This window comes from Heterocephalus glaber, unplaced genomic scaffold (genome assembly GCF_053883595.1).
Source record: "Heterocephalus glaber isolate CG9 unplaced genomic scaffold, H.glaber_assembly_v1.0 deba00001608, whole genome shotgun sequence".
NCBI lineage: Eukaryota > Metazoa > Chordata > Mammalia > Rodentia > Bathyergidae > Heterocephalus > Heterocephalus glaber.
The window spans coordinates 20,465,158-20,483,443 of record NW_028258379.1 but is presented as its reverse complement, the minus strand read 5'-3'; the positions used below and the strand labels follow the sequence as shown (position 1 = coordinate 20,483,443).

Here is an 18,286-nt window from a genome sequence, read left to right as displayed (position 1 = left end):
TGGGTGCTTGTACTTGTACATGATGTATCCTGGTTCTTATTTTTTCTCCATTACCTGTGAGCCCTTCCCCCCCACTCCACCCTCTGTATTTACATAGACTTTGTTTCCATTTTTTTCTTTTCTCATAATTTTTCCTTTCTCTTTTTTTCCTTTCCTCTTCCCCTCCCACTTGCCCTACCCCTTTAGAGCTTTTCTTCGTATTTCAAATTGTCAATTATTCATTTTAATCGTTTTACTCCTTATTTACACTTTCAGTTTCTCACACCAGAGAAACTATTCGGTATTTGCACGTGTGTCCTGTTAATTTCATGTAAGAGTATGGCCTCATTATGCATCCATTTAGCTATAAATGTCTGTAGTTTCTCATAGGCAGAGTAGTACTCCATTTTATGAAAAAACCACATCTTTATCCAGTTTCCAGTTGATGGGCACTTGGGCTGTTTATAAGCTTTAACTATTATGAACTGTGCCGCTATAAACATGGGGGCACATATAATGCTGTGATATGATGCTTTTAATTCTTTTGGGAAGATACCCAGCAGTTGAATAGCTGGGTCAAATGGGACCTCTAGCCCTAGTTCTTTGAGGTATCTCCATACTGATTCCACAGTGGTTGGACCAGTCTCCACTCTGACCAGCAATGGAGAAGGGTTTCTTTATCTCCACACTCCTGCCAGCATTTGTTATTGGTTGATTTCTTGATAGCAGCCATTCTTTCTGGGGTGAGGTGGAATCTCAGTGTTGTTTTCATCTGCATCTCTTGAATGACCAGTGATAATGAACATTTTTTCATATGTTTATTTGTTGCTTTTACTTCTTTGTCTGAGAAATGTCTGCTCATTTTAGATGCCCAGTTTTGAATTGGGTCTTTGAATTTGGGGGGTCTGACTTTTTTCAGTTCTTTATTTATTCTAGGTAGTAGCCCTTCATCTGAGGTACACCTGCTAAAATTTTTTTCTCAAATTGTAGGTTCCCTCTTAGCTCTGTTGGTGGTTTCTCTTGCAGTGCATAAGCTTTTTAATAAGATGAGATCCCACTTGTTGATTCTTTGGACTAGTTCCCGTGCTACTGAGGTTTTGTTCATAAAGTCTTTTCTACTGTGCCAATGTCTTTAAGAGTTTTACCTAACTTATCTTCCAGCAAGTTTACTGTTTCTGTTTTAATATTTAGATCTTTAATCCACTTTGATCTTAGTTTAGTGCATGGTGAAAGATAGGGGTTTAGTTTTAATCTTTGGCAGGTTGAAATCCAGTTTTTCCAACACCATTTATTAAAGAGGCTATCTTTCTTCAGTGAGGGTGGTTGGCTCCTTTGTCAAAGATGAGGTGGCTGAGTATGTCTGGAGTTGTTTCAGCATCTTCTAATCTATTCTACTGATCCTCGGGTCTGTTTCTTTCCCAGTACCATGCTGTTTTTATCACAGTAGCTTTGTAGTATAGTTTCAAGTTGGGGATTGTGATACCCCCTGCCATGTCTCAGATGCTTAGAATTGCTTTTGCTGTTGTAGGTCTCTTCTCATTCCAAATCAATTTTTGGATTGTTTTCCCTAGTTCTGTGAAGTATATTTTTGGAATTTCACTTGGCATTGCATTAAATCTGTATAGTAGTTTTGGAAGTATGGCCATTTTCACTATATTGGTTCTTCCTACCTAGGAACAAGGGATGTCTTTCCATTTTCTTATATCCTCTTCAATCTCTTTTTTCAGAGTGCTGTAGTTTTCAGTGTAGAGGTCTTTTCCTTCCTTTGTTAGATTGATTCCTAGATATTTCATTTTTTTGGATGATATTGTAAAAGGAATTATTTCCCTAATTTCTTTCTCAGTGAGTCTGTTATTTGTGTATAAAAAGACTATTCCTTTTTGATTGTTGACCTTATATGCAGCTGCTCTACTGAATCTGTCAATTAAGTCTAGAAGTCTTTTGGCAGAAATTTTTGGGTCTTCTGTGTAAAGTATCATATCGTCAGCAAGTAATGACAGTTTCATTTCTTCCTTTCCTATCTTTATTCCTTTTATTTCTTTCTCTTTTCTAATTGCTGTGGCTAATGTTCCCAGAGCAATATTGAACAGGAGTGGTGATAGTGGGCATCCCTGTCTTATTCCTGATTTTAGTGTGAAAGTTTTCAGTTTTGACCATTTAGTATGATGTTGGCTGTTGGTTTTTCATAGATAGCCTTAATCAGGTTGAGATAAAGACCTTCTATTCCAATTTTGTGTAAGTTTTTTAATCATGAATGGGTGTTGGATTTTGTCAAATGCTTTTTCTGCCTCTATTGAGCTGATCATATGGTTTTTGTCCTTGGCTCTGTTAATATAGTGTATTACATTTATTGATTTAACGTATGTTGAACCATCCTTGCATCCCTGGGATAAATCCGACTTGTTCAGGGTGTATGATCTTCTTGATGACCCTCTGTATTCTGTTTGCCAGTATCTTGTTGAGGACTTTTGCATTTACGTTCATTAGAGAGTTTGGCCTGTAGTTCTCTTTTTTGGTTGGGTCTTTCCTTGGTTGTGGGGTCAAAGCAACACTTGTTTCCAGAAATGAATTTGGAAGTATTGCTTCCCTTTCAATTTCCTGAATGAGTTTAAAGAGTGATGGCGATACTTCTTTAAATGTCTTGTACAATTCAGCAGTGAAGCCATCAGGACCTGTGCTTTTCTTTGTTGGTAAATTTTTTGTTACATTTTGAATTTCATTCATTGTAATTGGGGTGTTTAGAATTTCTATATCTTCATTTAACTTTGGCAATTTGTATGTATCTAGAAATCTGTCCATTTCTTCTGTGTTTCCCATTTTATTAGAGTACAGGTTCTTGAAGTAGGTATTGATATTCCTTTGCATTTCTACTGGATCTGTTGTGACTTCACCTTTTTAAATTCTTAATCGCAAGGATTTGAGCCTTCTCTTTCCTTTTTTTGATAAGGTTGGCTAAAGGTTTATTGATTTTACTTATTCTTTCAAAAACCAACTCTTTGATTCATTGATTTTTTTTTTCTATTCTCTTAGTCTCCATTGCATTGATTTCTGCTCTGATCTTTACAATTTCCTCTCTTGTACAAGCTTTGGGTTTGTTATGGTCTTTTTCTAGGAGCTTGAGGTTCTGCATTAGGTTGTTTATTTGAGTTCTTCCTGTTTTCCTAATATGGGCATTCATTGCTATGAATTTCCCTCCTAGAACTGCTTTCATTGTGTCCCATAGATTCCTGTATGTTGTACTAGCCTTATCATTTACTTGTAGAAACTGTCTAATTTCTTCTTTAATTTCCTCTGTGGCCCATTGGTTTTTCAGGATGGTGTTATTCAGTGTCTGTGTTTGTGGGGGTTTTGTGGTTTGTGTTATTAATTTCCAATTTTATTGCACTATGGTTTGATAATGTACAGTGGCAAATTCAATTTTTTTACATTAACTTAGACATGTCCTATGAGCTAGCATGTGATCTATTTTGGACAATGACCTGTGTGCAGCCGAAAAGAATGTGTATTCTGATTTTGTGGGGTGGAACACGGTAAACATCTATTAAGTCCATTTGTTCAGTAGCTTGGTTCAGTTCTAGAATTTCGTTGTTAATTTTTTGTCTAGATGATCTGTCTTTTTGTGATAGTGGGGTACTGAGGTCTCTCACTACAATTGTATCAGTGCTTATTTGGTTTTTCATGTCCATTAATATTTGTGTTGTATAGTTGGGGGCATTCGTATTTGGTGTATAAATATTTAGGATTGTCATCTCTTCCTCTTGGATTGTTCCCTTCACAAGGATGTAGTGACCATCTTTGTCTCTCTCAGTTAGTTTTGGTTTGAAATCTACTTTATCTGCAAATAAGATTGCTACCTCTGCTTTTGTCTGGGTTCCTGTGATGTGGAGAACTGTTTTCCATGCTTTTACTTTTAATCTATGAATTTCTTTTTGAGTTAGGTGTGTTTCTTGTATACAGCATATTGTTGGATTTTACTTCTTAATCCATTCTGCCAGTCTATTTCTTTTGATTGGTGAATTGAGGCTATTATCATTGATGGTTATAATTGATAGATATTGAGTCATCCTTGTCATGATATTTTCCTATTTTTGGCTGTTTTCTTTCTTATTTTCCCCCCTTTCCCTTTAGTTTTGTACCTTGTCTGGTGGCTTCCCTCTGTTGGGCCTTATATAGTTGTGACTTTCTTTGTCTTTTTCCAGGATATTGCTTAGAATTGTTTTGAGTGCTGGTTTGGTGTTCATGAATTTTCTCAGGTGTTCTTTGTCGTGGAAGTATCTAATTTTCTCATCGATTTTGACAGATACAACAGTCAGATTTTGCAGGATACAACAGTCTAGGTTGGAAGTTGTTTTCTTTTAGGGCTTGAAATACTTCGCTGCAGGCTTTCCTTAACTTGAGGGTTTGTGTTGAGTAGTAGTCTGCTGTGATTCTGATGGACTTTCCTTTGTAGGCGATTTGTTTCTTTTCTCTAACTACTTGTAGGATTTTGTTCTTCTGTTGGGTTTCTGGGATCTTGATTATTATATGTCTAGGTGTAGATCTTTTTTTTTGATTGTGGCTAGTTGGAGTTCTATATGGCTCACTTATCTGTATGTCAAATTCTGTACCTCTGTCTGGGAAGTGTTCTACTATTCTGTGAACAGTTTTTTTATGTCAATTGTAATTTCTGTTTTTTCATGGACTCCTATCAGTCTTAAATTATTCTTCTCTGCATCATCTAGCAGCTGCTAGACTGATTTCTCGTGGTCCCTTACTATTTTTAAGAAATCTCTGTTTTCATGGTTTTCAACTGGAGTCCTGTCTTCTATATCTAATATATTCTATCTTCACGTTCCCTTAATCTGCTGTGCATACTTTCAGTGGAGTTTTTAATCTCCTTGATATCTGTGTTGAATCTGTTTCATGGATTCCATTTCTTTCTTATGCTGGGCATTCATGGCTTTCAGTATGTTTCTGAGCTTATCTCTTTTTTTTAATCTGTTTCTGTTCTAGATCCTCTAATCATGTCTTTCATTCTGCTCACCATCTCTGTATTTATCTGGGAAATTATTTCTGCTCTGAATTTTTCTAGAGCCTCATTCCTGTTTTGTTACTTCATGTACTATCAGTTCAGCATGTCCAGGTGGTTGATTATCAGACTTTTCTACCTCATTTCCCCCAGAATTTGCCCTTTGTGGGGTGGAAGTCTGAGTTTCTGCCTTGCTTTAATGTCTCCTTATTTTTGTTTTTGGTACTGTCCTCGGTTCAATTCCTGGGTTGACACTTTGAAGTTGCTTATTTTAAGCATCGTTGTTGCTTGTAGGTAGAACCATTATGGAATGATTGCTTCTCAGAGGTGTCTTCCAGATATAGCTGGTCTTTAGGTTTTGAGTCTCTAATGGCTCTGAGGCTATCTCCTTTTCATTATACCAGGAAGGGCAACTGATTAGATCAATCACAACACCTTAGCCCAAGTCATACAGTCAGCAACACCATAGCATCAAGTAAATCTTAGAATATGACGATTTGTGGTAGCTATTAATCTATCACCTTTAACTGTTTGAATTAAATCAAAATCGAGGACCAACCCAACATAGGTTTATAGTGAATAAACTCTTCAATACAGCAACTTTACCCTTCGGAATGGGGAGTTAGAAGGAGTTGGGGAGGGAGAGATAGGTAGTTAGAAGGATAGGGGAAGGTTAGCTGTGAGGCCAGAGGACACAGGAGAGAGAAGGAAAAAGAGAACAAAAGAAAAATAGTGAAGAACTATGAATGAGGGCCAGAACAGGAACAAAAGGGAGATGAAGAACAAGGTGGGATTGCAAGGGAATGGGTGATAGAGAAAGAAAAAAGAGAAAAATAAAAATTTGCAAAGAGTAGAAAAAAAATTAAAAATAAGCAAAAAAAATTGGTAATTTTGAAAATAACAAATAAAAGATAAAAATGAAGGGCCTCCTTCTGGCTATATCTCTTCTGTCACACAAAAAAAGTGGGGAGCAGTGTGCAGATATAAGCCAGTGTGTTTCAGCAAGCCAGTCACAGACCCGTTAAATTCAGGCAGATATCTGGCTGCAAGTCCCAAGTTGAGCTCCCTGTCCTCCTGTAGTTTTGAACTCGGCAAGGGTTACTGCAGGTTCCAGCTGCCCTTCCCCTGAAGATAGTCCAGCTTCCGATGGGAGGTGATGATCCCTCCAACTTACCAAATACAGTGGTCTGGTGTGCCTTTATTGCAGAGATTCTCTTCACTTTTCCAGTGGGCTTCAGTTTTCATCAAGTAGCCTGAGAGAGGCCCTCTTGCTGTTGTTCACTTCTGCAGCTCAGGACAATGGCCTTTATGCCACCCTTTGCCTCTGTAGTGTGGAAGAAGATAGAATCATAGCCAGGAGGGCAGAGGCAGGGGAGGAGGGGGCAGTGTAAGCTGCTTGTCCTTGGGCCCTGCAGAGGGGTCCCACCCTTCTTTTTTTTAATAGTGCTAATCTCTTTATCAACCATCCTTCCTTGGGCTCCAACTTTATGTGCCATTCTTTTTGGGCTAAAATTTAAATTTTTCCAATTTTTCTGCTTTTTGCCCTCAGTTGTCACTCTAAATGGTGATAAAAACAGCAAGCCATACCTATGCCACAGCCTGAATATTGTCTGCTTTGATATTTTCTCCTAGATCAATTCGTCAGCTGCTCTTCATCACATGTCTCAGAAGACACATAAGGTGTAGATACATTTTTGCCAATGTGTAACATGCAAGGCTTCTAGTCTATTACCAGTGGAGTCCTTGTTCCCAATTTAAACCTTCTGAAGCTAGTCTTTTTTGTCTCCATTCCTATTAGCATTCTGGTTTTCTGAATTCCTGCTAGAATTACCTTTCAGCATTCTACGTCATTCACCATTCAGCAGCCTGGGATGAAGATTTTGAAAATATAGCATATCATGCAACTACCTCACTGTTCCATAATCCATAAACCAAGAGGAAAATTATCCTAGGGTCTTTTATCATGATTTGTAATAATCTTTCTGAGGAATTTTGCTTACTCTCTGGCTTTGTCCATTTTTTCTCCCAACTCATAAACTCATTTTACTCTGGTCTTCTTATTTTCCTTTTACATGGCAAAGCCATTCCTGCCTCACATCTGTTCTTTCACCTACACCTTGTACCTCCTGTTTGTCCTTCCCCTTTAGATGTAACTTTGACCTCTTTCTCCTTTAGTCTGAGTCTAATTATCATTTCTTCAGACAAACTTGGGTGCTTGAATCACCCAATTTGAGTAGGTTATTTCCATTATTGCAACCTATTACTTTATTTCAGAAAGTTGCCCTTTTATTTGCATACATGATCATATATTTATATATTGTCTGTGTTTCCCATTAGTCTCTGTTATGATTTAAATCTGAAATGTATCCCAGAAATTTCATGTTTTAAGAGGTAGGGCTTTTGGAAGGTGATTAGATTGTGAGGGTGGCAACCCCATCCATGGATCAATTCTTCGATAAGTTTGTATTTTAATGGAGTGGTAAAAGCTGGGGCCCAGTTGGAAAAAGTTGGTCAGTGGAGGTGTGCCTTTGAAGCATTTATCCTGTCCCCAATCCTTTCTCTCTTTCTGGCTTTTTCCAACCCTTTCTCTCTACCTCCTGTCTGCCATGCAGCAGGCAACTTTCCTCTGGCATGGCCCTTCCACCATGCGGTTTCTGACTTAGAGCCAGCCGACCATGAACGGAATTCTCTGAAACCATGAACCAAAATAAACCTTTCCTTCTTTAAATTATCTCAGGTGTTTTTCCACAGTAACCAGATGGTGACTCAATAGAATTTGTAAGTTTACTAAGACCAGCGATCGTATCTGTTGCATTTACGGAGGTGGATTTCTTATTGAAAACAAATATCTACCTTTTATATCTGTAGTGCTGCATTTACATCCTAAACTGTTCTAACTGCATTTTCTCACTTCTATGTTTCGTTTATGAATGACAGCAAATTGTAATACACACTAAAAGTGGTGAGTTTCTAGTTTCATGTCTTCTCTTCCAGTGTATCTCCTTAACTGGCCCAAGGAGGCCTGGTACCTCACTCCCCTTTGCCACACGGACTGTTTCAAGAGACGTGATCTATTGTAGGCCATTCTGTTCCCTCCTTGATTGAACAGTTCAAACTCAAAATAGAAGAGATGATTTTTTTTTCTTTTTGGCTTTCTTCATGACACTGAAATATTATAAACTTTCTCTGTCAGAGACAATATTCCATGTCAAGAAATGATTTATGATAGTAGAGAAATAAGCCAACATTCAGAAAAAACAAAGGTGTGGCCAAATGATAGGCTTACTGGTGTTAAACTCTTGTTTTTTTTACCTTTCTGTATTCTTGTGCCCTTTTTGATCAGGTACAGCAATTTTATTACCTGCTCTTTCGCTTCACCTAATGACACTTGGTTATGCCTTCCTTGAAAAAAGAGTCCTGACAGATTAATGTTCTGAGCTATATCCCTAAATATCTACAGCAGGGGTTGACAGAATACATTTTGTTTTCTTCTTGCTGAGATATACTTCTTAGTATCACTGCAAGATCACTTTAAGTCAAATTAAAATTTAAAATAGTAGTTCCTCATTTTCTAGTATGTGTTCTGAATTCAATGTAGTCAGCGTTATTCCTTCAGTTTCTGAAAACATAAGGTAACATACACATATGTGATAATGTATATAACACAAAATGCCTGTATACTTACAGATTATATGATTTTATTACTAAACTTATACTTTTGTGTCATACAAATTTGGGTTCATCTTTGAAATTAGTGTGATTATTTTGAGTCAGAATAATTTTATTAGTGTTTACAAGGAAATATACAATTTTACTGTTAAAAGACAAAATTTGCATTGGTCAACTTCTTTAGCAGTATGTCGAAGAAAATCTTTTGGAACTATTTGTTAAAAAGGAAAAAAAAGGTAATATAAAATGCAGACTAATGTGAAATCTTCCCTATGCTAGAGTTAATGAATTTGGAATTAATAATTTGCATAGGCTTTCAATGTATACTTGTAAAGTCATTGCTACTCATTCATGTAAGACTTGGTGATATCATTTTAGTCTGGTTCATACTTTCAATTACATGGAAGAATAACTTACTATAAAATATCTTACTATGTTGGCTTTATTAAGCTACATGAAGATAAGGATTCAGTTGGTGATAAAAGCCCTGAGAAGATGTATATGAAATGGTATACCATGTTAGATTGGTGATCCTTTTAACTTGTCTGGGTCTGACAGTGGTAGCAAGTGATGTTTGGGTAGGAGCACAGTTCTTGAGTTTCTTTTGATCATTTTAAAAATACTAAGTGAGTACTCCAATGTCTTCAATTTTTTAAAATTAAGCACTGTGTTCTGCAAATTTTGAATTTCTTTTACATGTTCAAAATGTAAAAACTTTCTTTGAGATAGTTCCTTGCTACACACACTACCATTCTCCCTTTTTATTGTTCTTGACAGATATTACCAACTTTGATTTCTTCTGTCAGTCACAACTTCAATATCCCTCCTAAACACTATTGTTCAGGTAGCCACTGCCCTTGATTTGAATTGATCCATAAAGTTAAAATTAAGTGTTCATCTCTCTAGGGAAGGAGTCCTAAATATTCTAGGTTTCTATCAGAAGTTAATGGGCTTCTTTCTCGCCTTAAAGTTTTATTTCTGGTATTTACATATCTTCCTTAAAACACGTGACATCCAGTTCTGCTGGTCACCATACAAGGCACAGGTATCACTCAGAGTGAGTGATGGCAGAGTCAGCCCTTAAAAACTTACTAATTTTGTGAACTACTGTGATACTCTGGATTTACCTATTATTTCTTTCGTAGTTAATCTTGCTTTTACTTCAAGCATTTTACTTTGCTCCTTTAACTCAGTAAAGAAATGATAAACAGCCCAATTAAAAATGGTTAAAAGCCTGAACTGACAGTTCTTCAAACTAGATATAAATGACTAATTAGCATGAGGCAGGGAGAACATTAGCCATCATGGAGACACAAATTGAAACCACAAAGAAATACTTGCACTTCATATGCAATAGACCAGGTATAAGGAAAAGATAGATAATAACAGCTGTTGGAGAGGATACAGAGAAATTGGAACTCTCATACCCTGTTGGTGAGAATATAAAATGGTAGAGCCACTTTGCAAAGCAGATAAAGTGAAGCATAGTTAGTGTATAACTCAGCAATTCCATACCTAGGTATATGCTGAGGATAAGTGAAGGCATATATCCATACAAAAACTGGCATGCATATGTCCCTTGTAGGCAAATGTTCACAGTAGCCTGAATGGTGAAGGAAACAACCCCTATGTCCATCAACTAATGAATGAATAAATAAAGTGTGGTATACTCACGCAGTGGAATATTATTTAGCAATAAGAGGAAATGTAACACTAATATATTTTACAACATGAATGAAGGCTGAAAGTCAGTCATAAAGGACCACATGTTATATGATTATGTTTACATGAAATGTGCTTAACACTTGAATCTTTCAAACCTGATGGTTATATGATCTATAGCATTACTGATTCAAACTCACTGGCTGATACATTGAATAAGTGAGTGCATGAATTCAAGGGTTGGGGAAAATTGGTGGTAGGGGGCTTATTTTTGGAGAAATGAATGTCCTAGAACTGAATGAGGTGTTGATTGTACAACTTGAATATACTATACTAAGTCATTGATTTGCACACTTTGAGTTAATGAGTTGTAAGTTGTGTTAATTTCATCTCCATTAAGTTGTTTAAAAGTAGTGATCTCATTAAATTCCTGTGCCCTTCTTTTGCCAAATTCAATTCATTAAACAATCTTATCAGCTCTGTTTCTAAATTATATTCCAAATCTGTCTCATTTTGTATTCTTGTTTCAAAATCATCTTTGCTTTGGCATTATTTTTTGCAGTGGCCTCCTAACTACTAGCTTCCCTGTCTGCATCTACTCTTGCACTCATGCTAATACTTCATCTGACAGCTAGAGTGATTATTTCTGAACTGATTGTGATGTATGACATCCAAAGATATAATAGAAAAATACCAAGTGTTTTAAAATAAAAAATTATTACAGTTCAAGACAGATTGCCATTAATCCTTCTCAAATTACTGCCCCTGCTTCCCAAACACTTATCCCATCAATCTTGCCACTTTCTGAAGCAGTTGTGGTAGTTCTCTTCTGTGAGCACCTTTTGTTGCACTGTTGTGGCTGCCTTGATGTCCTGAATTGACTGACCTTTCATGATCATTTTGACTTTGCGGAAGAGCCAGAAGTTGCACAGTGCCACATTTGTGAATAAGGCAGGTAAGGATACACCATAATATTCCAGAGCTTTCCCAACAGATGGCACTTGGCAGAGGCATTCACCACAGTTTTGATCACACTTCCTGTGACACTGTGACGCAATATATGATTTGAAGTGATGTAGCTTCAGTTAGCATGGGGAAGATGTGGGAATTTAAGTTTTGTCTGTGAGAGAGTTTGAGCATTTTGTTTTCTGATCTGATGCTAACTGATTCTGAACACTGAGAAACCCTACTTTGTGCCATGCCTTAGTTTTTTTTTAAGCTTAACACACACACACACACACACACACACACGTGCTCATGTGTACATTCACATATGAATAGAAGTGTATCTGGGTGCTCCATTAACATAATGGCACTTCAGCCAAAGCCTCCTACTTCAGAACAGTGTACTTAACGTTCCAAACGTGAGAAACAGAGGGGGGGGGGGGAATGAGAGAGAGACAGAGAGAGAGAAACAGACAGACAGATGGACTCTTCTTAGTGATTCTTCTGTGTGTTCTCAGTAGGAAAATTTTAAATTCCAATTTTATACACACATCTGAAAGAACATATGGGCTGTTTTTAGAGAGAAGCATATTGTATAATTTGATGTCTGAGATTTACATTTTGATAATTTGCTCAATTCTAGCATTTTGGAATAAATAAATATTCAATATATTTGTACAAGTAGCTTTATTTTTTTCAGAACATTAAAATTGGATCTTATGTACATAAATAATATTCAAAGGATTCAATTCTCTAACTTTTCACTACTCAGCAGAGCGAGAGAGATAAACACTAGTTGTTGAAAAATAAAATAGGAAACTGCAGCATTGAATAGCTAGGCTCCAGTTGCTTTTCCGTAGTGTTTAATAACCAAGATTTTCCATGCAACTGACTCTTGATATGTTTTGTGCAAATAGGCTGGTTGTAGGGTGATAAATTCAATTTACATAAAATTAAATGTAAAATCACTATCTCTGTTTTCAACCCATTCCCTGTAATGTTAAACAGAAGTTATTCTATTGAAAAGCATTTTATACTTTATATATGTTATGGCTTGTATCCAGATGTCCCCACAATGCCTTATGTACTCATAGGCGGGACTTTTCAGAGGTAACTCTGTCTAGGGTGTGTGAATATGGATTAAGGGTGTGTGATAACTAAATTGGTTTAGCATAGTTGTGGGTATGGATAATGGAAGCCTCACCTGGTATGGGTAGCAACAGTCAGTAGGTGTGTAGCCTGGGTGGAATAAAAGGGAAAGGGAGTCCCCACTGCTGGCTGCTTCCTGTTTGCCATGCCAAGAACTGTTTCTCCTTTGCTATGCCCCTCTGCCTTATCACCTTGCCTTGGAACCAACCTACTATAGAATGAAACCCGTGAGCTAAAATAAACCTTTCCTCCTTTAACTTGTGGCTGTTGTTTGTGTACTATGTCTTAGCAAGGAGATAAATAAATAAGACAATATGAATATGCCATAAACCTGCTGTGCTGAAGACAAGGGAGATACAAAGAATATTTTCTTTATGTATGTACTGCCTTTGTAGGTACTATTGTAGGTACTCATAAAATACCAGGTATAAACAGATACCAGAGATATTAACTAAAACTTGATGGGTCAGGAACTGAGAGGTAATATTTCAGTTAAACTCTGAAAGAGGAGTTTGCTAGGTGAGGAAGTAGACAAAGGAAATAGCTTACAAAAGTAATAGATTTCTAAAAAGGTCATACTTGTGTAAGAAATTGGAAGAAATTCAGGGAAACAAGAATACAGTATATGGCAGTTGTTGTTTTCCACAGAAAGTGGAATTAATTTTATCAAACAAGAACGAGAAAAGGTGAACTGGAAATCTGATATAGTATCAGATTATGAAGAGGTTTTTGTATAAACTACCAGATATTTTCCATTAAGTGAGTCAAATGATTCATTTTAATTGTAGGATAATTCTGGGAGCAGTGGGGAGGCTGCTTTTTACTTATAATGCCTCCCATATAAAGTACTTTTCTTGATACTATTTTATTATTGGTAACAAGGACCTACAGTATTTTTCAACTTGGTAGTATGCTTGTGTTGGCCTTGACTGCCCTATGATATGAGTAAATTTAACTTTTATGTTCCTTCCAGACAGCTCAAGGCATTATCTATCAAAAAGTGGACTTAGTTCAACCTTGAGATCTACAGATAAGCATTAGTAGGCTTATGGCTGGAAGTAGAAGGCTGGTCTGACTTGGATTGGATCTAATAGGGAATGCCAAGCTCAGGAAAGTGCACCCATGACTACTGACTTATTTCTCATTTCAAGATATCAACAGTATATGTTTCTGACTAAGGTAGCTTGTTTGGCACAACTTCAAGAACACTTGTAGGTGAACAGCTATGGAAGTCCTGAGGATTCTCGTGATCTGGAGTTGCCTCTATATGAGGCATCTGAATCACCTACCTTCATCCTTGCACTTAAGAATTTCTTTCTACAGGAAAAGGATGGGTGCCTGGTGTGCAGCTCACAGCCCTGTCCCTTTCTTTTCTAAGCCATACTCTGGGGACTTAGGACCCCAGGATTCCCTGAGCAGTGTCTCAGAGGCTGCTGGAAGGGAAAGTTTGCTGTACTTCCTAAAGACAGTGTGAAAACTTCTGTGTCTAAGAGGTGGCTGAAGAGTAGCTGTCTGAAGGAACAACAAGATTGAGCTGTGTGCTTTGGTTTGTCCCTTCATGCAGGAGTTGGGTGGAGCCTGGGGTGGGAAGAGAAGTTCCTAGGCTGTGGGACTTCATGTCCACCTGTGAAAATGTTATAGGGAGCTTTCCTGGAGCTGTAGCATTGTTTGGGAGTGCAGAAATGGAAATGAGTGAGAAGCTTTAATATAGAATTCTTTCGAAAGACCTATAACTACTTTTTTTTTTTTTTGCACTTATTCATCCTAGCTTCTTTACTGTGATGGATGCAGATCATACCATTAATGTTCATATTTTCAGTGTTTTACCATCTTTATTAAAATAAAAATTTATTTCCAAAGAGGATTATTGAATTATGAGGCATTAATTCCCGAGGATGGCCTTTTATATTCATTGAAATTAGACCAGAAAGAATAAATTAATTTCATGTTGTTTTATTAGAATAAAAGAACCAAAACTAGATTAAGATAAAAATAATGAAATAAGTAAACATCATTAGGCGTGGGGAATATTTTCAGGCCATTGAAAGAGCAAATATACTATTGTCATATATATTTTCTCTTACACTAGCCTTTGGCTCCTGTTTGTTTGAAGGACCAGTGATTATTTCTGTTATTTGATTCTATGGAAGTATGTGAGTATGGGAGAAAATACATGCACACATACATTGTGAATATAAATGTGCTCACATGCACATCATAGTCTCATATGACACTCTTCAGGGCATATTCCAAGGGACATTCTTTTTTCTTTATTAGGAAGAACAAAGAGCCTGTAATAAATAACCAATTGAGAATAGTAACAGAAAAGGTCTTCTAAGTGAATTCATTGGTTTTAATATTGCCTCAGTTCAACATTTAACTTGATCAATAGAAACAATGGAAAACATTTCTTATGAGCAGAAAAACAAACAAAATTAATTAGTTTTCTCATGCCAAGAGAGCTGTTTTATTTTTAGCTGCCATAGTTCGTTTCTCTGAAGTGAATGGATGTTCATTCTCTTTGGTGAATTATCAAGATTGACTTTAGTGCTCTAGAGTATGCAAGTTAATGATTTCAGCCTGTGCTTTTTATACTACTTAAAAGAAACAAGTGGGCAATTTAGATATCAGATGGTTTATTTCCAAAATTACATTATAGTCTTGAAATTGTTCTGGGTAAATGTTTTGTTGGAGTTTGCATATTGTCATTTCTTGTTATTCTAAATTACTTATGATTTTTTTTTATTCTGTTGAAGAAAATATCCAATTAAGTCAGTAGAATGTATATGCTGCAAAATTCCCAACTGTAGACAGTTTGGTGAGATTGATATATGCATTATACTAGAAGAGGTTAATTTAATGGCCTTTTTCTTTTTAAGGATAACTTTAAATTATAAGTGACTTGCTATATTTTCTATTCTGTTGTATGTGTTGTATAGTATTTGAAGTACTTAAATATTTTTCTTTAATATTTATAATGCGCCAAAATAACTCATATAGCAGTCTAACAGTTAGGTTGTATGAAATTGACAGTTCAACTCTTATTTTTCCACAATGTATTTCCACAAAGTATTTTTATTATTATTTTGATATGTGATGCAGAGAAATATATGTACCCAGTCTACAAAAAGTAGATACGAATTGATACATTTTGATTTTTTTGTTCTTATTTTGAATTTTATTATTATTATTGTTGTTGTTGTTGTTATTAGTAGTAGTAGTAGTATTGATGGTAATAAGGATTGAACCCAGGGCCTTCTCACTGAACTACATGTCCATTCCTTTTTATTTATTTATTTTTGAGACAAAGTCTTGCTGTGTTGCTAAATTGCCTAGATTGGATTTGAACTTGCTATCCTCCTGCTTCAGCCTCTCAGAGTGCAGGGTTTGCAGGTGGGTACCACCATACTTAGTTGTCTGAATTTCTTAACTTTTTTCTCTCCTGCACTCAATATGATATATTGATTCCATGTTGTAATTGTGGGGTCTCCCATGAGAAATTCAATGAAATCTATTGTCTAGTAACAAATTATCTAATAAAGCACATAAGAACAACCCAGAAAGTATTCAGTCTGTGTATAAAACCTCTGATAATGTGAGTTATGTTTCCATTAATAGAGGCATAGTTTAGTCAGTCTGTGACTGTCCATACCTCTCCTTACCAAATAGTTGTCCTTTACAAATAGCTATAGGTATAGAATATCTATCTGTTTCTCTTCCTCAAAGGACCAGGGTTTAGAAATACGTATTAGTACAGAACTAATGTGCTGCCTATTTTTTGTATTGGTACATTTTTTTTTTGCTATTATCTTATTTTTAACTTTTCTCCTAAATTTTAGATTTGTTGTATGGGATAGAAATGTGACAGTCTACTCATTCTCATTTCATTTGCAAACTATCCATATTGTTGATAATAAGAAATGGAAACATTCAGACAAACAATCCAGGTGGCAAAATGGAATGGAAAACTTCATTTATTGATGAAGAAAATAAAATATCTAGGTATACCCAGCCTTAACAAGAAATACCAAAGCACATGTGAGGAAATCTATAAAACAACACCTGAAAAATATGAAAATATATTGGAAAATGTAAAAAACATATCATTTTCTTTGCTGGAAAGACTCAGACATCATAAAGATATCATTTATTCTAAAGTTGATTTATACTTTTAATATCTCAGTACACATAGATCTGATTTTATTTTTTTTAAGCTGGGTCTTAGAGAACTCATTTGGAGTTATGAAAAAGCAAGAGTATATAGAAAAATCCTGAAAAGAAGAAGTTAATTCTACAGTCATTAAAATTCAATATAAAACTTGTTTAAAGGAATGACAGAGAGACAAATCAAAGGAAACAGAAAATCCATAAATAGACTCAGATGCTTTGAGAAATTTAGTCACAATAATTTATAATCAATGGAGATGGATAGATTTTTTTAACTGCTATAGTAATTGGATATCTTATAAAATATAAAAATTTGATCTACTTTTGACATGAGTATAATCTATTAGTATAAATTTTCAATGGGTCAGAGATTTAAATATAAAAATATAATTATTCAAATGCTAGACAAAGCATAAGCAGATGATTTATAATGTTGCTATAGGAAAAGCTTACCTAGTATTGCAAGTTCATAGGTAATAGGAAAGAAGAAACTGAAAATTTTGATTACATGGACAGTTTTTTAAATGGCCAAAATATCCCCACCATGTGCAATATAAAAAGACAAATTGCAAACTGGGTTAAATATTTACAAATTATATCACAGACAAGAAGTTACATCCTTTTTTTTCCCCTTAAATTCTTTTATTGGTACATTTTAGGTATACAGTTTGTTTATATTTATCATTGGGTGCTTGTACCTGTACATGATGTATCTTGGTTCTTATTTTTTCCCCATTACCTGTGTGCCCTTCCCCTCCTCCACCCTTCCCTGTTTACATAGACTTCGTTTCCATTTATTTTTCTTTCTCATAATTTTTCCTTTCCCTTCTTCTCTTTTCCCTTCCCTTCCCACCACCCCTACCCCTTTGGAGCTTTTCTTCCTATTTCAAATTATCAATTATTCATTTTAATCATTTTAATCCTTATTTACACTTTCAGTTTCTGACACTATAGAAACTATACATTCTTAATATATATACCATAATATTAAAACTCATTAATGTGTGACAATGTCTGTGAGGTGAGAGAGTGTAGGGAAACAGATACTTTCATGTACTCCTTGTGGGAAAGACAGGGCTTCTTTGAAGATGATTTTGAATCCAGTTAGTTCCATAAACCTTTCCTTTTTGTCTCCTAAATCTTACTTTTAGGTGTATGTGTCAGAGGTGCAGTGGAAACAATGTAATAAGCCTAATAAATCAGATTACTTATTGCAGTGTTGCTTTTAATAGTGAAATGTTAGAAATAACCCAGGTATCCATTATTAGGGGGCTTGAAGAAAGAAGGACATATCCAGAATATAGTCATATACTGCAATGAAAAGGAATGCAAATAGTTCTTTGTACAACGGCAGATCAAGATGTACATCTATCTAGGCTATACTCTAACATGAGAAAAAAATACATAAGATGCTACTGTCTAATAAATGAAGGATACTTAAATATATATGTATTTATTATATTGAAGAAAAATGGAAGGATAAATCATAGATTTATTTTTAATTAATAAATGGAAACATAAGAGTTATATATACTTATGGTTTCTGTGTGATATTCTGAAAAATTTAAAAATAATTTTACCTATCTTGATTTAATCCAGGTAATATTTGATGTGATTTTTAAGGAAAGATACACTTAAGGAAAAGAAACTTGAAATAAGCAAATGTGTAGCTAATGATGTATGATTATGCCTTAATCATGTGCAAAA

The 18,286-nt window shown here is 35.5% G+C and overlaps 1 protein-coding gene across 14 annotated transcripts in view; it reads left to right on the top strand.

Moving 5' to 3' along the window:
• Cep128 (centrosomal protein 128) overlaps positions 1 to 18,286 on the top strand; it is a 428,016-nt gene that overhangs the window by 210,121 nt on the left and 199,609 nt on the right. For 3 of the 14 annotated variants that reach the window (XM_087195440.1, XM_087195439.1, XM_087195438.1), the window contains one exon: positions 1 to 18,286. This exon is cut by the window's left edge; it is cut by the window's right edge and continues 22,668 nt beyond it. The exons of the other annotated variants lie outside the window; for them this stretch is intronic. The gene's annotated coding sequence lies outside the window, so the exon portion shown is untranslated. 14 annotated transcript variants of the gene reach the window in all.